This window comes from Calidris pugnax, unplaced genomic scaffold, assembly GCF_001431845.1.
Source record: "Calidris pugnax isolate Ruff unplaced genomic scaffold, ASM143184v1 scaffold73, whole genome shotgun sequence".
Classification (NCBI taxonomy): domain Eukaryota; kingdom Metazoa; phylum Chordata; class Aves; order Charadriiformes; family Scolopacidae; genus Calidris; species Calidris pugnax.
In genome coordinates this window covers 444,471-468,593 of record NW_015090806.1, presented here as the reverse complement: position 1 = coordinate 468,593, position 24,123 = coordinate 444,471, and positions in this window count along the sequence as shown.

The window sequence follows — 24,123 nt, the reverse complement described above, 5'->3', positions numbered from 1 at the left end:
TTGTACATTCTATTCTCTTTTTAGAAATAACAAACCCCAGCAATAATATTAAGAAAATGCACAAACCTATCTAATAATACTGAAAGAGATAATAGAAGATACTGATAGCATTGTACGTTAGAAACAGAAAGGGATTTTTAACAGTGAAAGGGCTGATGGAGAAAAAATGAATGAGTGTTGGAAGACTGGCAAGGTTCTTGAAAAATCAAGCTCAAGGTACAAAAGACAGTCAAGGCAATACTTCGATAGGATTTTTCACTTTTCTGGTGTTGTACCGTAGGAACAATCTGAATGAAGATGGATTTAAGGGAGTCGGGAAAAAATCAGTGCCATGCTCCCCAAAGGTGTGGAGAATGGCCTAAGATGTTGGAGGGCTAGGAAAGCATCAGGTAACAAACAGAAAAAATAGGTGATGGGTAAAGTGAATCATGGATTAACCTTTGGAGCAGAGAAATATATTCCTAATGAACCACCATGAGAGATACCTGGGCTGGTGGGAGAAGAGCTACCTGGAAAATTTCTTTTGTGGAAAAGAAACAGGAAGTTAGAAGTTGTTCATCAAAAGGAGGCTGGAAAAGAAATGGAGGAGCAAGGTATTTGAACAAACAGATCTTTCCACATAAAGAGATAGGGTAGAAAAGATGCTTTCCAGAATTTGGGATGTGTCAGCAGCTCCTCAAAACTCGTTGTATGTTAGAAGTACTAAATTAGTGATGGGTAAAGTGAATCATGGATTAACCTTTGGAGCAGAGAAATATATTCCTAATGAACCACCATGAGAGATACCTGAGCTGGTGGGAGAAGAGCTACCTGGAAAATTTCTTTTGTGGAAAGGAAACAGGAAGTTAGAAGTTGTTCATCAAAAGGAGACCGGAAAAGAAATGGAGGAGCAAGTTATTTGAACAATCAGATCTTTCCACATAAAGAGATAGGGTAGAAAAGATGCTTTCCAGAGTTTGGGATGTGTCAGCAGCTCCCCAAAACTCTTTGTCATGTTAGAAGTACTAAATTGCCTGAAAACAAGCATAAAGTATAACATACTCAAGCTAGGTTCATTGAGCACTGATCTGCAAGTACTGTGGACTACCAGTGTGATAAAATCTTATCTGCTATAGATCAGAGGGAGCTGTGGATAACAAAAATTAAGAAATTATGGTATTTTTCAGTCAGTGCTGCCTGTGAATCGGAAGTAAGATGACTAAGGCTGGCTCCAAAAGCTCTTTGAGATGAAGTGTACTTTCTGGTGGATGCAAATGGGTGACTGGAAATGCAAGAAAGGATGAACAAATTTGTTCAGTCCTGTCAGGACAATCTCATGTATGAAAGATCTAAGAACAATTCACAATATTTGTGGTGTGCTGCAGTTTTCCAGTGGTAAATGACACAACAGCATTATGAACGTTAACTAGTGGCTCTAGGACAAAGCCATAGGTCTTCTAGAAAATGTTGCTGCTGTGTGTTCTGAAGGAAGGTTATGCCATTTTAAACTTTCTGAAAATTTTGAATAATTTCTGAAAATATTTACATTTTTTACTACGTTATTTTTACCTGTCTTTCTCCTATCTGCGGCTTTTTTTCCCTTATGATCTCAAGTGACAGAAGAAAATACATCAAGAATAATAGTGAGCCGTGTTTGTTATGCACAGTGAGCATAGGTCCCTGACAGGATACTTTGACCAGATGTTGGTCTTTGCTGAGGCTGTTTAGCAGTTGGAAAACCAGTTTAACCATCCCCTTGGGAGTTTCTTCTGCGTGGGTAAATTTCCAGATGGTGAGGAGCAAGCTTAGTAGTTCCTGTATAAACCACTCTTTGGTGTCAAGAGCATAAGGAAAATAACACTATCTGGGACATTCCTTCAAACCACATTTTCCTTGTCATTAGAACAAGTGCCTTGCTGTACAAGCATAATGATGGAAATTAGAGTAGCTTTGGGGATACTCTAATTTATGGCATGAGTAGGTCAGGTCCTTGGTGACATGCGGCATTTGAGACTATTCAAACATGAAGTCAGAAAAAAGCTTTTATAAAACTATCCTGTTCTTGGACCAGACACAAATTAGACTGCAAAAGGCAGCGTTCTGAACTCTGACGCTATCCTTGGAAGATCATATTTTGCTTATTGTATCAACCCAAACAAAATATAGTGATGCCACTTCAGAAAACAATACAAAACCATTATCTGTTCCTTTCCTTATTCATAGGTGGTTTTTTTTTGGTGAGTGTGTGTGTGCGTGTGTGTTGCTGTGTCTGTCTAAGAAGATAGTCAAATGTCCATTTGTGGCAAAAAAAGGTCTTCCTTTGCAAGGCTTCAAAAGCCCCCCTTAACTGTTGACCATATGGGGAATGTGGATGCTGATGGAAAGCTCTCAAATTACTTAAAATTTCATTGGATTAAATTAAGGGATAACTAAAAGAGTAGGATGAAACTAGTTAGATAGGATCCCACTCTAGCTTTCTTTGCAAAAAAATATGCTTTGAATGTGCAAAAGGCTTTGATTTGATACAAGAACCATTTGGTAATAAAGTATTGTGAAACACTGGAATAATTTGCATTATAATTCATGTTACCTAGGGCTAGTCCATCCTGTAGACAGAGTTGGAGATTTGGCAGTTGTCCCCATCAACAGGGGTAGAAAGGCAGCATTTTCTTGTGGTATTTAATCTTCATTTATGAACTTCTGATTAATTTGTTTGTTTAGCAATCAAAGATCACATTCAGATTTCCTAAATGGCATGCTCATGTTCTTCTTAGGAGGTTCAGCAATATGGTTTGGGCCACAGGCTGCAAAATAGCTAGAGTAGCTCCATTATACATGAGGTCAGACTATAATGGTCCATTCTAGCTTAGAAAACCTGTGCTGCTATGAAACAGTACATATTTCACTGCATTCAGCAATAACATCCTAGAATGTCTAACAGGGAATAGAAAAATCCGTTAGGATGAAATAAATCTCATCTACATTCACAGGTTAGGCCAGAAGGGTCCATTAGATCACCCAGACTAAGGTCTGGTATTTCACAGACTATTGTGTTCAAGCCTTTCTCACTCTATTATAACTTCTGTTTGCCAAAACATTTTGCCAAAGCCCTTTTTCCTGCTTCAGCATCATACTAGATCCTTTTCACTGTCACTACTTGCTGGGATATAGACACCACCCTCTAGATGTGCCCTCATTCCTTGTTCACACGTTTCCTTGTAACAGTACTGAGATATATCTGTTCTTGAACTTGGTTTATCAACATGTTAAGGTTACTTTGTCTGATTCCTATAATTTTGTGCTTTTCTATGTTGATTTTAACATATTTTAACAGCATCTATTCTGTATTTATTTTCAGATCATGTAATTTTGAGTAGCCATATTTTTTTCCTCACAAAATTAATCTGAAACATCCTTTATTCAGTGCTTGTTCCTCTATGGAACCTGTTTTTAAAATACTTATTGTCCATTTTTTTGTTCTGTTGAATGCTTGCTTTCTTGTTATGGAATTTCCTTAAAGTTCAGAGTGTTTGTTTGGGGTTTTTTTTTTTTTGGTGTGTCTTTTATTATGTGATAGTAATCTTAAACACCTTCAGATATATTAGATTACCTATACAATCTATCAAATGATCTTATAATTTCATCACAGAATCCCACAGTCAACTGCTGATACTAATTTTTAATAATCTTGGCATAACAAAGAAATTCTAGAAAAGGAAAATATGCTGGTGTCATATCAGTATATTTAAAAACAGATAAATGAATTGACAAGAAGGATAGACTGATTACTTTGAAGCTGACCTTAGAAAAAATACTAGAAAAAGTTGCCATAAGACTAATTTAATAATGACTTTTAAAATTACAGGATATAGAGCATTCCTCAGTGTATATGTTCTTTGAGGATGCAAATTGTTCAAGCCTTATTAGATAAACAGAAACGTATGGAGGTCTGACCCTAGACTGTACAGTTTAAACAGTTTTGCAGTTTCCATTACTAAATGGTCTTGTGCTATTTGTAGGATTTATTTTGTTCCTAATTATTCCTAAAAATTAAGTTCATTGTCATTAATCTTCCTAACCATGGGATTTTCTTTGATGTCTTTAGCTTCCCTTATCAATTTTCTACACTTTATAATGTTTAATTTATATTGCTGTGTGTGTTAAGGTCTCTTTCTTTCCCGTCGTCACATGTTGCATTCTTATTTCTAATTAGTGCATTTCCTTTGCCTTTGAACAAAGTTTTACTGTTACCCAAAGTTGGACTGAGCAGTGATTGAGCACAGGTTAGTTAAAAAACATATTCCCCCAGTGCAGCCCCTTCACTAGTGGTTCATAGCAATCTGTTTTATCATGTGCTGGATTCTCAGCTGGCAGAAACGAGCACAGTTCTCTCCTCTCCGAGTTTACACCAGCCCTGTGAGAGCAGGGAGGACTGCAGAGCAGATTAACTGAGCTGGACAGCCTGCTGGACAGTTTTAAAGTGCTATTTTTTATTTTTTATCTCTCTCTCTCTTTGCATCTGCCAGTTCGCATGGTGCAGTCTTTTGCTGTGCTACCCAGGCTGAGAAGTGTCCACAGCTATCAGTTTTCCCCAAACTGCTGAAGGGTGAAATTTCACCATTTCTGCCAGAAAAAAACAGTTTTGTGTTTTTTTTTTTTTTTCCCTCTTCTAGGCAAATGGCATCATTTCCCCAGAGAATCAGATCCTCTGTAAGAACAGAAGGACTTTTTCATTCCTTTACCTCAAATGGAAATCTGTTGTATCCTCTCTCTCTTTTCATCCCTGATACAGCCATAATATTCAGTAAAGAAGAAAGTCTTTTCTGAAGCCAGGATATATTAGTCTAAGTGCATGATTGGTGAAATGGGATGTTACCAAAAGGTTAAAGCTCAGCCCTGAGAATCAGGACACCTGGTTTCTCTCCATGGCTCTGTCCCTGTGTCCCAGCCAGCCATTTATCCTCTGTGAATGTTTATTTACCTTTCTGTATTTGTATTTAATAATAAACCATTTATAATTTGCCAAGCATGAATTGACAAATTCACATTTGGTAGTGTCTTGATGACTCAGACAAAAAATGATCTGTGCTGTAAAACTGAAAAATATTAATGGAAGTTATTAATATTAATGTAATGTGTTACAGGTATCATTTAATCTATTATTGCAAATTTCTTTGTGAGCTTGTTGCCTACCTATCATTTAATCTTTTTCAATTCCCCAACAGTTTGAAGTTGCTTTCTCTCTGAATCCACAGCTTTTATCCAGCAGGAATGAGTGTTTTTCCCTCTAAGCCCCCCTCCCACTACATTACATTTCAAACTATATTACACAGGTCACATTATGGGCTGCTGTCACATGCAGGACACGATGTAATTCAGCATGACACATGACAAGCAAAGATGTGTTGAAATACCTAAGACTATTAGATCCAAACAACCTTCTGTTAAAGTTTTTTATTACCACATAAATATTCTCCTCGCTGACCAGCGTCTCAGAGGAATAAATGCCCCATTAGAGGGAAAACAAAAGCCCAGGTAAGTATGGCTTATTAAAAGTAAAAAGAGAAAACCCATTTTTTTTTGTACATTCTATTCTCATGTTAGAAATAACAAACCCCAGCAATAATATTAGAAAAATGCATAAACCTATCTAATAATACTGAAAGAGATAATAGAAGATACTGATAGCATTGTACGTTAGAAACAGAAAGGGATTTTTAACAGTGAAAGGGCTGATGGAGAAAAAATGAATGAGTGTTGGAAGACTGGCAAGGTTCTTGAAAAATCAAGCTCAAGGTACAAAAGACAGTCAAGGCGACACTGATAGGATTTTTCACTTTTCTGGTATTGCACAGTAGGAACAATCTGAATGAAGATGGATTTAAGGGAGTCAGGAAAAAATCAGTGCCATGCTCCCCAAAGGTGTGGAGAATGGCCTAAGATGTTGGAGGGCTAGGAAGGCGTTAGGTAACAAACAGAAAAAATAGGTGATGGGTAAAGTGAATCATGGATTAACCTTTGGAGCAGAGAAATATATTCCTAATGAACCACCATGAGAGATACCTGAGCTGGTGGGAGAAGAGCTACCTGGAAAATTTCTTTTGTGGAAAGGAAACAGGAAGTTAGAAGTTGTTCATCAAAAGGAGACCGGAAAAGAAATGGAGGAGCAAGTTATTTGAACAATCAGATCTTTCCACATAAAGAGATAGGGTAGAAAAGATGCTTTCCAGAGTTTGGGATGTGTCAGCAGCTCCCCAAAACTCTTTGTCATGTTAGAAGTACTAAATTGCCTGAAAACAAGCATAAAGTATAACATACTCAAGCTAGGTTCATTGAGCACTGATCTGCAAGTACTGTGGACTACCAGTGTGATAAAATCTTATCTGCTATAGATCAGAGGGAGCTGTGGATAACAAAAATTAAGAAATTATGGTATTTTTCAGTCAGTGCTGCCTGTGAATCGGAAGTAAGATGACTAAGGCTGGCTCCAAAAGCTCTTTGAGATGAAGTGTACTTTCTGGTGGATGCAAATGGGTGACTGGAAATGCAAGAAAGGATGAACAAATTTGTTCAGTCCTGTCAGGACAATCTCATGTATGAAAGATCTAAGAACAATTCACAATATTTGTGGTGTGCTGCAGTTTTCCAGTGGTAAATGACACAACAGCATTATGAACGTTAACTAGTGGCTCTAGGACAAAGCCATAGGTCTTCTAGAAAATGTTGCTGCTGTGTGTTCTGAAGGAAGGTTATGCCATTTTAAACTTTCTGAAAATTTTGAATAATTTCTGAAAATATTTACATTTTTTACTACGTTATTTTTACCTGTCTTTCTCCTATCTGCGGCTTTTTTTCCCTTATGATCTCAAGTGACAGAAGAAAATACATCAAGAATAATAGTGAGCCGTGTTTGTTATGCACAGTGAGCATAGGTCCCTGACAGGATACTTTGACCAGATGTTGGTCTTTGCTGAGGCTGTTTAGCAGTTGGAAAACCAGTTTAACCATCCCCTTGGGAGTTTCTTCTGCGTGGGTAAATTTCCAGATGGTGAGGAGCAAGCTTAGTAGTTCCTGTATAAACCACTCTTTGGTGTCAAGAGCATAAGGAAAATAACACTATCTGGGACATTCCTTCAAACCACATTTTCCTTGTCATTAGAACAAGTGCCTTGCTGTACAAGCATAATGATGGAAATTAGAGTAGCTTTGGGGATACTCTAATTTATGGCATGAGTAGGTCAGGTCCTTGGTGACATGCGGCATTTGAGACTATTCAAACATGAAGTCAGAAAAAAGCTTTTATAAAACTATCCTGTTCTTGGACCAGACACAAATTAGACTGCAAAAGGCAGCGTTCTGAACTCTGACGCTATCCTTGGAAGATCATATTTTGCTTATTGTATCAACCCAAACAAAATATAGTGATGCCACTTCAGAAAACAATACAAAACCATTATCTGTTCCTTTCCTTATTCATAGGTGGTTTTTTTTTGGTGAGTGTGTGTGTGCGTGTGTGTTGCTGTGTCTGTCTAAGAAGATAGTCAAATGTCCATTTGTGGCAAAAAAAGGTCTTCCTTTGCAAGGCTTCAAAAGCCCCCCTTAACTGTTGACCATATGGGGAATGTGGATGCTGATGGAAAGCTCTCAAATTACTTAAAATTTCATTGGATTAAATTAAGGGATAACTAAAAGAGTAGGATGAAACTAGTTAGATAGGATCCCACTCTAGCTTTCTTTGCAAAAAAATATGCTTTGAATGTGCAAAAGGCTTTGATTTGATACAAGAACCATTTGGTAATAAAGTATTGTGAAACACTGGAATAATTTGCATTATAATTCATGTTACCTAGGGCTAGTCCATCCTGTAGACAGAGTTGGAGATTTGGCAGTTGTCCCCATCAACAGGGGTAGAAAGGCAGCATTTTCTTGTGGTATTTAATCTTCATTTATGAACTTCTGATTAATTTGTTTGTTTAGCAATCAAAGATCACATTCAGATTTCCTAAATGGCATGTTCATGTTCTTCTTAGGAGGTTCAGCAATATGGTTTGGGCCACAGGCTGCAAAATAGCTAGAGTAGCTCCATTATACATGAGGTCAGACTATAATGGTCCATTCTAGCTTAGAAAACCTGTGCTGCTATGAAACAGTACATATTTCACTGCATTCAGCAATAACATCCTAGAATGTCTAACAGGGAATAGAAAAATCCGTTAGGATGAAATAAATCTCATCTACATTCACAGGTTAGGCCAGAAGGGTCCATTAGATCACCCAGACTAAGGTCTGGTATTTCACAGACTATTGTGTTCAAGCCTTTCTCACTCTATTATAACTTCTGTTTGCCAAAACATTTTGCCAAAGCCCTTTTTCCTGCTTCAGCATCATACTAGATCCTTTTCACAGTCACTGCTTGCTGGGATATAGACACCACCCTCTAGATGTGCCCTCACTCCTTGTTCACACGTTTCCTTGTAACAGTACTGAGATATATCTATTCTTGAGCTTGGTTTATCAACATATTAAGGTTACTTTGTCTGATTGCTTGATCCTATGGTTTTGTGCTTTTCTGTGTTGATTTTAACATATTTTAACAGTATCTATTCTGTATTTATTTTCAGACCATGCAATTTTGAGTAGCTATCTTTTTTTCTTCACAAAATTAATCTGAAACATCCTTTATTCAGTGCTTGTTCCTCTATGGAACCTGTTTTTAAAATACTTATTGTCCATTTTTTTGTTCTGTTGAATGCTTGCTTTCTTGTTATGGAATTTCCTTAAAGTTCAGAGTGTTTGTTTGGGGTTTTTTTTTTTTTGGTGTGTCTTTTATTATGTGATAGTAATCTTAAACACCTTCAGATATATTAGATTACCTATACAATCTATCAAATGATCTTATAATTTCATCACAGAATCCCACAGTCAACTGCTGATACTAATTTTTAATAATCTTGGCATAACAAAGAAATTCTAGAAAAGGAAAATATGCTGGTGTCATATCAGTATATTTAAAAACAGATAAATGAATTGACAAGAAGGATAGACTGATTACTTTGAAGCTGACCTTAGAAAAAATACTAGAAAAAGTTGCCATAAGACTAATTTAATAATGACTTTTAAAATTACAGGATATAGAGCATTCCTCAGTGTATATGTTCTTTGAGGATGCAAATTGTTCAAGCCTTATTAGATAAACAGAAACGTATGGAGGTCTGACCCTAGACTGTACAGTTTAAACAGTTTTGCAGTTTCCATTACTAAATGGTCTTGTGCTATTTGTAGGATTTATTTTGTTCCTAATTATTCCTAAAAATTAAGTTCATTGTCATTAATCTTCCTAACCATGGGATTTTCTTTGATGTCTTTAGCTTCCCTTATCAATTTTCTACACTTTATAATGTTTAATTTATATTGCTGTGTGTGTTAAGGTCTCTTTCTTTCCCGTCGTCACATGTTGCATTCTTATTTCTAATTAGTGCATTTCCTTTGCCTTTGAACAAAGTTTTACTGTTACCCAAAGTTGGACTCATAGCTTCATAAACTCCTCTTAAAAAAATCCCAACCTCCATTCTCATTTTCCTGATTTTTTTTCCTACCTATTAAATCTCATTCTAATTTCCCAGTTTTGAGAAATGAATTATTTTGGAGTGTCAACTGTGTTTATTATTGGTTCATCCTGTCCTCTGTCTGTATGGAGTGCAATCTGATAATAACAGTTGGTCCCTAGGCTACCACCAACTGCCAGCCCATAATTAATTCATCTTCATATTCTTCTTAAATTTGAAGAGAAGTTTACTGCTGGCTGCATATGTCTCCCAAATTGAAGTCCCCCATTAAAAAGATATTTTCTTCCTTTTTTTTTTTTTCATTATGGATAGTTGCTCAGGGAGTAACTCAGACTGTTTGATTCACTGATCTGTGACATCTCCTGCTTTCTCAAATACCTCAGCCAGACTTTATAAGACAGCAGATATACATATGCAGACAGAACACATTTGCATGATCAATAGTCAGTTGAGATCCTAAATTTCTAAACTTTCAGTAATATCAAAAAATCCATTCTAAATGGAACAGAAGCATTAGTGGATTTGCCCATACTAAATGAACCATCCTATATTCTCTACGCCTGTATGACCAAGAAGTGGCCCCATGATAATATCTCTGGTTCCTCCACAGGACACTGTCCTCCCACATATTAATCCCAGCTTTGTCCCAGTACCTGATTCTTGTTATTCTTCAGCTTATCTATCAGCTCAATCAGTATTTGCAGAATTCAGCTTGACCTGGGTATATTTTAAGTGGCCTTCACATCCATGTGGAGACAAACTTTCTCTTCTTTTTCTCCTCTTGCTACCTCTTTGTTAAAATAGATTTGTTAGCTAAGGATTTCATAAGCTATGGGTGAAGATGGGGACTAATGGGCAGATGAGATATATGGGACTGTTGTGTGAACTCATCTCCTTATGCACTTAAAGCTAGGAATGTTTTAAGTGAGAAAGGCACCATTCTGTATCCCTTCTCTTGTTCATTCACTTCTTCCTAAACAGGTGATAACCAGAGACCTTAATACACTATTCATGACAACTATCATCCTAAATTTCAGTTATATTGCAGTGCTGCAAATCAGTGAGAGCTGCTGGCACCTTACCTAGATTGTAGGTGCCAATATTATAAAAAAAGAAAATAAAAAAGAAAAGACTGGCTTTTTGTATTGTCACATACTTTGTTTAAACTCTTGAGTTTGTTAACAGTAGAATAAAGTGCCATATATGTTAAGTTTGCCTTTTCACATCTTCTCCCTGCTGATTTTACTCTCGTTTTAACGACCTCTTGACTGCTCCAAAAAGTCTTCTGGATAAAAGTTAGCTCTATTCTTGAGTTCTGATATCGTGCTTTTAAAACTATATCCTATTTTATATATAAATGTAATCTTGTAGTGATAAAGCCCAGGTTTCTGTAAAAGCCAGATCCCAGTCCAAACCTGTTGTTCACCTCCAGCACTTTCTGCCTTCAGCCTGAAGTGTGAGGGATCCTAAAGTGAAGTCTGGACAGCTACTGATGTGAATCAAGCCCAGCCTTTGAAAAAATGAGCAAGGGAAAGATTCTGAGTAACCCTGGGATCATGAATCTTTCATTCATGAAATACAGGTGAAATCCTACAGCCTTGATGACATTATGTAGGTTTTCCTATGAGTTTCTGGCACTGCTCTCAGACAAAAGGTGAAGTAACGTAGAGAGAGTGAAAAGCTGTTAAAAATAAAAAGGCAAAAGGGGCTCAGATTTCAAGTTCATATCATCGCCATGTAAATTAGGAAGAACTCTGAAATAACTAACTGGAAGTTGGACGAAACTTGGCGTTAGCTGTCTGCTCCTTCACAGATATATGGTCCAAATAATTTTGTCCTTTTTTTTTCCTGTGGAAGAAACCTTCTTTGGAGGTTCAGCAATTGTTTACATATGTTTTCTCTTTCAAACTCATCTCTTGACTAACTTAAGTTCACTGGAGGTGGCCTGGGCAGTGAATTGGACTGTAAATCATGTATTTACCTCACATGGAGATCTAGTCATATGGTTTTGATAGCTGGTAGTTTATATAACTGCAATGAGTCCCTTCTTTCCATCTATTTCCCCCCCGATTTAAAATCACCAAATCATGGAGGTGGGGACAAAATCTGGTGGAGCAGCTTGACTTGCCTTAGTGTTGATGTAGCCCAAAGTCTCCATTAATGCATTTTGAAGGAAGGATAAATAATGATGTGTATATATGTTATCATAAAAAGACCTCTTACATGCCACTGGCTTTCAGCCACACCACTGTCAGATCTTGGCCTTTGATCTTAGAGTTCTCAGGGCAAGCAAGTATGGGACATCTCCAGAGGATAATTTAGAATGCTTCAGTAGATGGATCCTCAGTGTGTCTCTGGGTGGAATACTTGTCAAAACCAGTTCCAAATCAATTTTCCAGTGCAGCATTAGTGGACTCGGGGATGTCTGTGATCCTGGAAAAAACCTTTTTTTTTGAATAGGAGGCAAACCCCTAAACCCTGTCTATTTGTGTTGATATGGCAGAGGGTGTGTTTTTTTATCGATTTGGGGGATGTCTGTTTTGCTATTTTGTTTCATGATTTAAACACTCATGAGACTTTTACTCAAGCCTGCAATACCTCAGACTCATGAAGCATTTTCCAGCAGACCAGAGAATTCCTCCAGTTCTTTTTTTCCCCGTGGTCTTAGTTTCTGTGTAGGTGGGGGCTTGGAAGCCAAATGCTGTGCTACGTGTGCACAGCACAGCAGGGCTCAGATTTCCTTCTGCTCTGAGCAAGGCCATGATAAACAATAAATAATAACACTGGCCTATTTGACACCTCAGTTTTGGCCTGCCTCTGTGGCATTGAACTCCCCAGCTGACGGCTCTCTTTTCTTCTGGAACAGCTCTGGAGTCGGGAGCTGTTTTGTATGGGGTGACTACTCTGGACATGACTATGCCTTTCCAAACAGCAGGAGCTGATCTGTAATATGGGACTTCTGAATGGTATAAGCGTGTGGGCATAATCCACATCTTCTCAGGGCAGCATTAAATATGAAAAAATGCCACAAAAGCAGGACTATCCTTATGCTCAGACGCATCTCAAAACTAGAAAGAATACAGCAGTGGTAGAAAAAGGGGAAAAGTAAGCCACAGGGACAAGCTTGGGGAGTTCCCCATGTCTTTCACCCTGCTTATAAAAGATCTGCCCTAAATCCTGTTCACTGTCCTTTTACTTGGAAGCAGGGGCTGCAGGAAGATTGGAATTTATTACCTCATTCTGTTTGCCTCGTCTTTTCTTAAGATCCACGGAAAAGTCTGAGGTGATTCCTACCTTCTCTGTTTGAAAGCCTGTGATCCCAAATACTGCACAAAAGATTTTAGTAGTGATAATTCTCATTAGAAATTTCTCCTTTAAATCCATAGAGAATAAATAAATGCAGGTCCTACATACGGTTTTTCTCTTCCCTGCTCCTTTTTTTTCCTTTTTTTTCCCCCTTTCTTTCCCTTCCATAGATCTGTTCCCATCCCTAAGCCCCGTGTTTCCTGAATTTTGCTGGTTTAATTCAGTCATTTTAATATCTTGAACACTAAAGAGAATAGGAGCAGGAATCAGGTTTGTGCTGTTAGATTGATAAACAGATGCTAAGCCGATGTGACACAGATGCTACTGCTGAGCCAGGAAAAGCAGGTCAAGGTTATTAGGAGAAAGTGCAGTACTGTCTCATAGCTGTAAGCAAAAAGGCCCCGCATGGAGCCAGCTTTTTCTCTCTCCCTTTCTCTCTCTCTTTCTCACTCTTGGTTGTCTGGTGGTGATGTATGTTTCAGGAACTTTTTTTTTTTTTTAATTAATTGGTGTAAAAGCAGGAATCATCAAAGATTTTATGTGTCTTTTTTATTTTATTTACAACGTAGCTTATAACATAAGCACATGAGTGAGTGACTGGTTCCTGTGTGACTGGTTCCTCTGTTTTTTAGGGGTTAATTAATTGGTGTAAAAGCAGGAATCATCCAAGATTTTACGCGTCTTTTTTACTCTATTTACAACGTAGCTTATAACGTAAACACATGATGTGAGTGATTTGTTCCTCTGTTTTTTAGGGACACTGAATTTCTATTGTGGAACATAATAATACCAGGATAGTAATTCTCTAACACCATCCTGATAAGTTTGAAGTCTCTGTAGCAATAATGGGTCAAATCCTTGGGTTTCTGCTAGGAAACATCTCAGGCTGAAAACAGAACAATGCATTTGAACTGTAAAAGTAGGTTTTGTTTGCAATAGGAACAACATTTCATCTAGATATGGCTTAAGAAAAATCGTTTGTACTGTGAAGGGGAAAAGTGCAATTAGTCCATGAACTGCAAAAATGGATTAGTTTTAATTCCTGTACACCTGCTCCTCAGGTAAAATACTAACTATTAGGTTTGATGTGAAAATTCACTGTAGGTTGCTGTATAGTTCTGGATCATATTGGGCTGAATGCTGCCTTGGGTAACAGGCATCTCTCCCAGCTGCTGACACAGAGTTCCCATGTAGTGCATAGAAATTACTGGGTGAAGTGATTGTTAACTTACGAGGTTGTGTGTTTCTTTTTTTTCCTTTAAATCCTTGTTTTGTTTTATATACTATATGTATATGTTATAAGTTTTACATGGTACATGTGTATGTAGGACATAAAAGTAGACGTAAAGTGTAAATATGATACCTGTCTATTTACCCTGCATGTGTCCACATCCATGTTATTGAATTTAATGCAATGTTTGTATTATCAGTCCTGCTGGAACAAAAATTCCTGGAATGATATGTGCCTCAGTGCCCATTTTTCTGGAAACATTATGTGGTTACATTTGCAAGAAAAAGCAGCTACACAATAGAATGAGCAGGAATCATTATAGACATCTGTATCATTTCAACAACAATTTTGTCCCAGACATTATTCATAAATTCAAAAGCTTTAACCTGGGAGAGTCCATTAGATAATTCAGTTTCTCATCCTGCATACTACAGGCCATTGCGTTTTGTCCACTCTTCCCTGTGTCAAGACCAGTTATTTGTGTTTGGCTAAAGTAGTTCACATTGAGAGAAAATTGGATCTAATCTAAGGACAACAAAAACTGGAGACTCTATTAGTCATCCTGGTTGTTTATATCAGTGCTCAAAAGCCGTGACTGCTTTTTGTTTTTAATTTGTCTGTCTTTAACTTACAGTCAGTCTTGTTATGTCTTTCTCTGCTCACTCAGTTGTCTCACACTTTGATTCACTTTTTCTGGGTTTCAAAATACATAAAAGTGTGTGGTGGTGTTATTCTTTTTTTTTCTTTTTGTCTAGGGTCCTTTTCAGTCTTGATATTTTTTCCAATTCTTGTACATCAGAAAAGCATGTGATTCTTCAATACGGAGAATCCATACTTGAATCTCTCTCCTGGAGAGCAGGACTGTTACTAAGAAGGAATTAAGCTGGATGGATGAACTGGCAAGAACTTCAAGAATTTAAACAAATACAAACTTAAAAGTCTGCACCCAGGACAGAGACATTTCATGAAATTTCATAGGCTGGGGATTTAATGGCTATGTAACAGTTCTGAGGTCAAGGGTTCTTTGCAGATGACAAGCTAAAGGTGAGTAAGTGGTGATGAAGGCCAACTTCATACTGGGTACATTAACAAAAATGTAGCAGCAGATTGAACAAAATGATTATTGCCATCTATTTGGCTTACTGGAAGCCCTATATTATGAAACTGGAGTGCATCCAGTGAAGGTCTTTAAGGCAGTTGGAGACTGAAGCACATTTTGTACAAGGCTGAAGAGACTAGATCTGTTCCACCTTGAGAAGAGAAGGACAAGGAGCAATCTAATTACTGTCCTGTCTTCAGCTACCTAATGGGAGTTTGCAGGAATGATGGAGCCAGACTCTCATCTGAGATGCACAAAGTCAAGACAAAAGACTAAAGTTAAAATAAATGAAATTATAATCACATATTTAAAAAAAAAAAAAAAAAGAAAAAGAGACACAATTATCAGACACTGGAACTTCGGCCCAGAGAGGTTGTGGAATCTTCATCCTTAGAGATACTCCAAACCAAACTGGGCAAGGTCTTAAGCAACCTGATGTAATATTGTAATTCACCCTACAGATCGAATGACAGTCCTCCAGAGATCAATTCTCAACTAAATTTTGCAATTATTTTGTTGTTTTTATGTTTTTAACTTTCTTTTCCTGTAAGGTTATTTGTAAAAAAGTACAATGAAGCTTAAAACCTGACAGTGACTCTGTTTACTCTAAATGGGGGAGTCACCCCCCATTTGTATGAAATACATCTGAAAAACTAAATGAATGTGGTTAACATATCTATGGCTGTGTTACTTTTGCAGGGATTTTTTTCTTAGTAGAATTGACTGGAAAATGGAAAAGAAAAAAAAGCTAATAATTTAGACAACTAGTGAAAAACTGGGTAAAATTCAGCTTATTTTGACTGAGAAACATTGTTGTAGTGCCTCATGGGGTTTTGGATGCCTTTGTGGTCTGTATGAGCTGCAGTACCCAGGGTCTTCTCTCAAAATAAGGGGCAGTGAGTACGTCCTGGGGTCCTACATCTTACAGCATCGCGAGGGATTCAATGTGACTGGGAAATCCAAACCATGCTGGAGGAAGATATAAAGAACAGAAGCTGCAACCCCCAGTGGGTTCCCACAGGCATTTTCTGAGCCAAATTATTGTGGGAGATTTTTTTCACTACAACATACTTTTTTTTTTTTTTTTTTTTTGAAAAGACATCCAACTTTTTTTTTTTTAATACAATTTTACTTTTTGAATTGGGATTTTCAGTCAGCCCTTCTTTTAAGAGTCTGACCTGTTCAGTTTGTTAGAGATGAGTTTATTACACCCAATCCATCCGCTGAGTCCTTTTTGGGATGCCTGACAGAGAGACTTCTTGTTCATTAGTAATTTAAACACAGTAAACATTTACCACCAAGATCTAACTCAGTTTTACTGACAGTCAAGACCATCATCAGACTAAAATCAGTAGGATTTGCAGGGACCTGTTCATTCAGAGACATAAGTCTGCAGTAAGGCCATAAAATTCTCAGTTCTTATGTTAGGCAACAGGTTTTACAACACTTGAATTCAGAAATGGGAACAAGGGAAGACTTTTTGGAAAAACAGAACATAAAACTATAATAAATGCAAACTTCCACATCTCCTGTCCATCCTCTATTACAAATTTCCAGTAATTTAGTTTTGAAAAGTGAGGCTTGCAGTTTTTCCAACCTGCTTTTTAAAGTCTCCCCTATTCTATTGTTGCTGTCCTAATGTGATAGTTAACTGTTTTGAGTTAATTGTTAATCAAGCCCAGAATATTCTCTTCTAAACAGAGTCCTTTAGTGAAGGTGGAAGAAAAAGAGAGAGACAGAGAGAGAAAGAAAGAGAAAGAGATAAAGAGAAAGACAAATTCAAGAAAGAAAGAAGATACAGAAGAGAATGAACTTGTTAATTGTTTTTATTATGAAAAAAAATCAAAAGAAGATTTCAATTTTCATGACTGGGATAGGCTCAAAGAGTATTCTGCAAGAACAAAATATGACTTTTCAGCCACTTCTTTCTTTCACCTATTAAAAGAGAAGTGTACCATGGATCCACAACATAAACCTGCCCCCTCCATGTGGATTTGAGGCTTTAACTCTTGCACCAGCATGTTTCCAAGGACACTCACTGGTTTCTCAGCTGAGCCATTTAACCAACAAATTATCAAACCAGTTAGATGAAAACACAGTAATAGTTAATCAGCTTTTACAAGCTCACACATTGAACTCCAACTGTAAAACCACTTCATTAGTAGCTTCTCATTTGTGTGGCTTTTCTCCACATCTCCTGTGTTCCACCTCGAATATTTCTACGAGATACAAGCCAGTCAATAAATGCTTGAACTCCTCCGTTTCTTTACTGAGGGACCCCTCTAGAGCCTATTAACACCCATTTTATGGAAAACAGAGCAGGTAGCTACCTCCACCATGTGTTGGCACTCTCTAAAAGGCTGTTAATGCTTTGTGTTTCAGGGCATAACAAACTAAGGCATTCCCAGGGGGGAAAAAAAAAAGGTGCCTAGTGGGTAAAAAATAAATATGCTAAGATAACTGTCCCACAGAATAGGACTGAAGATAAAACTGGAACATCTAGGGTAGGAAAGGAGAGCAGTTTTACCAGTACACCCAGAAAAATAAGTGCTTTCTAGCATTGTGGGTTTTGTTGGTGTAGCTTATACCATCTATGCAAAGAGAGGAATTGTACCAAAACAGAAAGGAATTTACTGGTTCTATAAGTACATCTTTACTAGAATTTTTACCAGATTTCTCCATGACAAGGAAGTATACGTTTAGTCTAATTTTAAGGGAATGTATCCTGCCCATCTGTAAATATGCCTCTGATTTTAACCACAGTCAGCTGACAGGACAGATGTCTCAAAGACAAGATGTTCTGACAAGTTTAGTAGAAGCTGGCAACTTCGGAAGAGAAAGGTAATCAACATTACCCTCACCATGGGAAAGAGAGTTTAAATCACTTCTTTTCTTATTCTGAGGAGAAAGCAGCCTGCTGGCCAATCAGCACATGCAACAGCATGTCCAAACACATAGAAGCAGGAGAAAGTAGGAGGTCATGTATTGAAGGGTGAGTGAATGGGAAAAACAAAGTGAAGGTAGACAAAGATATAAACTGATGTTCTGGAAATCAAGCTTAATTCTTGGGCCTAGAAGGTGTATTACTTGTAAACAACCGTTGTTTTAATAGCAAAACATTTCAGTACAAAGACTAGGACTGAGTTGCCACATTTAAAGTGCCTTGCAAGGAATAACTGGAGCTACTGGAGTTATGTAAGATCAGGTCTGCAGCTTGGAGAAGTAAAATAGAAGCTTCCCAGGGTGAAATGCATGTGCCCTTAGTTGAATGTCTGCAAGCTAACTGCTTAAACCTGAATCTGCCACCCTATGGCTCCATTTATAGTCAGTGAAGAGCAACAAGCTCCTCTTAAGGTGATTCATGTTTCCTAAGATAAACAGAATGAATCTGCCTCAGAAGGCTTCCCTCCGTTGACTCTGCCTGGAGCCTAAGGTAACTAGCTTAGATGAGGTGTCTAACTTTTACCTGGCTAAAGTTAAGAGATGCAAATCTTACCCCTGATGACATAAATGGGTTTTGGATCAATCCTTAAGTCAGCTTGTGGTGCAACAAAACTGAGTTCAAAGAGGCTGGGAGAAAACGGTTCCAATTTACTGCATAGGAGGAAAGGACTGTTAATACCTTTCCCTAGAAATTCATATTGTGCAATGTTTTACTTATTGAAGGAAATAGAAACTTGTCAAGAACTTGACTGGCAACAGAATTACACTTCTGTCTACCTGGCTTTTACCTTTAATTTTTATGCCTCTCTGATCAGTGTTTAGAAAGACATGTCTCCTTTCTCCCTTCAAATTCTTCATTAGAATTCCAACACCAATTTTAGCCTAAATGTAGTCATCTCCCCTTTGCACTTTTTTTTCACAAGAACTTGAATCCTTGAGTATTTATTGGGACAAACAGCAAATATGAGTTTCAACCTGCAGTGGTCTAATACTCAGGGCTGGTGAATTTTGAAATGGTCTATCTCATTGCAAAATCTGCCCTTTGGGAGCTGTTGGATATGTACATAAATTACTCAGACAGGAAATAGAAACAACACTGCACAATATATAATGAGCTGCAATCACATAGCATTTGAATTATACTTTTGCTGGTGATACTTTCAGTTCATGTTATGGATGCCAGCCAAATGTTGTTAAAAGAGTACTTTTCAGATGTTGGTAGGTAAGTGATTTGTTAACATAGGAGAGGCGAGGAGGCTAAAAAAAAATAATAAAATAAATGGTATCCTTCCTGGGTTTTACAGGAGCAAGGAAACCTGGTTTTCATTACAAATTCTGTGTCCTAGACCATTCACAGCAAGGAGTCCAAACTAAAAGAGTTTTTATTCTTCCAATTCTTTGTACTAGTTTGGAACATCAACCCACCATGAACTGGCAAGCCAAATAATTCCCTCCTGATAGGCTGCTATGTGGTATCAATGAAGGAAAAGTTTAGAGTCTAACCTAAGCTGTTTGCTTTGGTGTGCTCTTTATCAGGAGAAAGAGGTGGGTATCATCTAACCATCACAGAGAGTTCTTTTTGGATGGGGTAAACAACTTTCTAGAGGTACTGTAGATCTTGAGCTGATCAGCTCAAGAACTGATCTGACCCATTGTTGCTCAGGGCGATTAAGTATTAGCATACTCCCTGGAGAGGTTTTGAGCCAAGTCTAGAGAAGAGAAGGCTCAGGTGAGATCATATCAATATAGATAAGTACTTGAATGGAGGAGTGCAAAGAGGACGGAGCCAGGCTTTTTTCAGTGGTGCTCAGTGGCAGGGCTAAAGGCCATGGACACACATTGTAATATAACATGTTCCCTCTGAACATCAAGAAACACTTTTTTACCATGAGGGTGACTGAGCACTGGAACAGGTTGCCCAAAGAAGTGTTGTTTGCCCCATCATTGGAAGCGTTCAAAGTCAGTTTGGTCAGGGATTTGAGTAACCTCTATGATTCTGTGAAATAGATCTTCAATCTATCAAAGACAGTTTTTCAGTAAAGAGCCTATTCAAAACTAAATGTAATCAAACAAGCTAGTTTGTGAAAGGTGGAATCTGAACCAGGTCATGAGACCTGCTGATTCTGACTGTAGGACCAGTAACCTCTGGTAGTGAGATGGTAATAAAAAACTGGGAGATGGCAACAACTCATTACAGTTGTTTGCTCAATTAACATGACTGGAACCCTCAACATATGAATTTAAATCCCTGTGTGGACTGAAATAGCTATAATTCAATTTGGCTTAATTTACTGTGAAAGTTAATTCAGCTAAATTGAATTAAACCTCTTTAATTTTGAACAAGGGTGTCCACACAGGAGTTTAAAGTAGTTTAATTAATCCACTTAAAAAAGCTAATTCAGATTAATTTTGGTGAGTGTTGTTATGTGGATAGGCCTGTAAGTTCAGTTAAGTAACATCAATTAAGGTCTTTGCTTCCAAGAAGCATATTCTTCCAAAGCAAAGGTAGGTGAACACAACTTGGATAAGTTGCAAGACGGAGTAGAAATGGAGAGGTAATGGTGTGAGGAGTAAAAATTTCTCACTGAGAGAATTTGATACCATGCTACTTTGGATTGGACCAGATGGCTGGGAGCAGAAAGCAGAAAAAGCTACTTCATTGAAAGAGTCATCATTACTAGTTCTTCTATAAGAGATAATAAGGGCTCAGGGAAGAAAGACCTGAAACGCATCTCAGAAATACTCTGCTTTCCAGGAAGTTTTAGTGGCAAATACATTTGATCTGTGAACCCAATTCAGGAATTTAAAAACACCCCCTGGCTACAGCATAGTTCCCCAAATGAGGGTACAAATAAACATATCCTATAAAACCCCCTTCCTCACACCCACACCCCCTAGTATTGCATGTTTTATGCACAATCTTGGGCACCAGCTCAATCGAACTGTAACAGGTGGAGATGTGCATCCCTGTAGTGCTACATTATCAGTGTTGACTTTACATGAGGGCCTTAGAAGTACAGCTGTGGATTAGCAAGAATTTCTGCTCTTCTCCATCACTTGTCTCCCTTCTTCATCATGTTTCCTAGTGGAGCTGCAACCTTATGTCCCTGCAGGGAGAGAAAGGCACACATACAAGATGTTTTTCACTGAGTACTTTAAAGGTCCCTCTAGGCTTTACAGGTGGAGTTTTTTTTACATTTCCTCCCCTCCAGGAGTGTGAACACTGGGCCAAACTCAGAAGCGTGACGTGGGAAGCTGGGGACAGCAGATAGGTCAGTCAATGGATGGAAAATGGTGTAAAGGGTTGCAGCTCAGTGGAATTTACTGTTAACCTCAGCACTGAAGGGTCTGGAGTTGAAGCCATCCATCTGAGGGAGTGTAACACCTTTTCCCAGCTAACTCAGCATGCAGACTTCACAAGACCACCTTTCACTTACTTAACGCTTACACAATTGAGCAATTGAACCACTGTATGTGTCATCTCCAATCTCTTGTCCTTTCTTTCCATGTCTCTGTACACATAGTCGGCTTACAGATGTATGCACATTCACATGCACATTTATTTTAAGCAAAATTACATTTCTTCATCTTCTGCCTCTCTAACAGACAAACCCTGGTGATCCTGTGCATGCAAATAAGTTGCATTTCTGGTTTAGCTATAATCTTTGCTGTGTAGCTGAGGTCTTTTTGATGTTCTTTAAGTGGTGGAATTGAAAGAACATTTCACTGCTAACTGGAAGAGCTACTAGTTTATTAAATCCTTGATTTGAAATCTTGCTGTCAAAGAAAACACAGCCAGCTGATGCTGTGAAAGGATTGCATTGTCAATTCTTGCTGAGCCTTAAAACTGGCATGAAGCATAAAGTAAAGTGACATTAAATGAACTGACAATCTGAGGTTTCAAGTGTAAACCTCCAGGAAATAATAACTTGGCTTTTCAATGTAAAAAAGATAGCTTATGGTTAAAAATAAAATAAAGTAAAATAAAAAAAATAATAAATTGCTATAAAGCAAAACCCAGAATAGCTTTTTAGAGGATCTTTTTCTTCCCCTTCCCCCTCTTTTCAATTTAATGTTAGCAAAACAGAGGTGACAGAAAAGATTTATGAGAAACATTTTTAAAGGTGGGTTCACCGTGTGTGTAGAGCAGACAGTGTCTGAAGGGCCTGTAGCATTTGCACTTTATAGAAAATGACAAAAAGTGACTATTGCTACAACAACCAGCACAGCAGAGGTTGAAATTGATTACACTGAGGGAAATATGTAAGAGTGGTATGTGATAGGCAGCTGCTGGGTTTTGAGGTCCAGCTCTGAAAAGTTCAGAGGTGAATTTGAAACTTGAATGATTTTATTGTGGGTTAAATTTAATGAATTTGGGCTGGAAATGGTAATTTTATGAGTTACACGTGCTGGAAAGCAAGATGAGAAAACGCAACTGCCAAACAGAACCAAAATGAAATTCTTGCTGTTGAACATGCTGAATGGTCATCACAGGGATCCAGAATATGGATTTCCCTTTTTACAGGGATCAAACAGAGGAAATGTGGACCTGAATGGATCAGAAGAGATCACAAGCCCCAGTGGTTTAAACAGGGGTGAGAAAAATTAATCATCTTTGTTCTGAATTTAGCTCTGTTGCTAATCTGGCTGTGGATCTTGTTCAAATAAAACAGTCCTGAGAAGACCATGTGTGTGGAAAACATAGAGGTTAGTGGATATACCCAAGAAAACTGATTGGAGGACTCAATGTTGCAGCAGGTGGATGTGCCCTGAAAGAAGCTGCAGGCCATGAAGAACCCACACCAAAGCAGACTCCTGGCAGGAACTGTGGCCTGTGGAAAGGAGCCCATGAAGAAGCAGGTTTTCTGGCAGGAGCTTTGACTCATGGGAGACTCACATTGGAGTAGTTTGTTTCTAAAGGACTGCACCCTGTGGAAAAAGAGCTGTGCTGGAGTGGTTCTTGAAGAGCTGAAGACTGTGAGAAGGACCCACATTGGAAAGGTTTGTGAAAGACTGTATCCCATGGCAGGGACCCCACACTGGAGCAGGGGTAGAACGTGAGGAAGCAGTTGAGTCTGTTTTGCCTGTGAAGGTGACTGACAAGTGTTCTCTCTGTCTTTATCTTGACCCACACATTTTTCTATGGTATTTTCTCCCTCCATCCTGTTGATGGAGGAGGACTGATAGAACAGCTTGGTGGGCACCTGGAAGCCAGCCAAGGTCAACTCATCACATCCTGGCTCTGCTACTTATTTACCGAGTATCCTTGGGCGTCTCATGTTTCCTTGTCCCCTTTTCCCATGCTTGATTAAGTTCTATTTTTGTAAAGTGGAGAGAAGGCACTGGTTATTTCAGCAAAAAGTTTTCAGATGAAATGCCAAAAAATATCGTGTAGGACCTAGATGCTATTATTATTCTGAACAAGATGTAAGTTTGTCTCTTCCTTTTTTTTGCAATAGCTTTTGCTAAATATGAATTCAAGTCCTTTTCAATTTAAGGTCAGATTGTCAGGAAATATAACAAAGGTGCCAGTTACCTCCTCCAGAAAACACATCTCCTGCCTACTAGCATTTTCAGTTTGTAATGAAGGTCTTTTCGTTCTTGAAAATGTCCTTCAAGATTGTCAAGTTCTTTTAGAACAAAGAAATACATGCCTGAAACAGTCTGTGGTGCTGTCTCAGAGGCAGAAGGACAGGCCATGCTTAGGCATTCAGAACATTCCACTCAGTTTCAGCTTTGTAAAATTCACTTTTCATTCATTTTTTGTCAAAAGCCAACTCTTCCTATACAGTATCCAAGGATAAAAGAACAGTTCCCTGTGGATATGGCAAGAGGTTGTCTGAGAGCTGCAATCAGGAGAGAAGAAAATATCACTGGCTTCATGGGGAGCTGGATAAAACTCCGGCAGTTAGGAAAGTATCTCTGAGTGGCCGAAGATCCCTAATGGCATTTCATTGCTTTCATAAATCCACAGTGACCCCAAATAAGAACTATCTCCT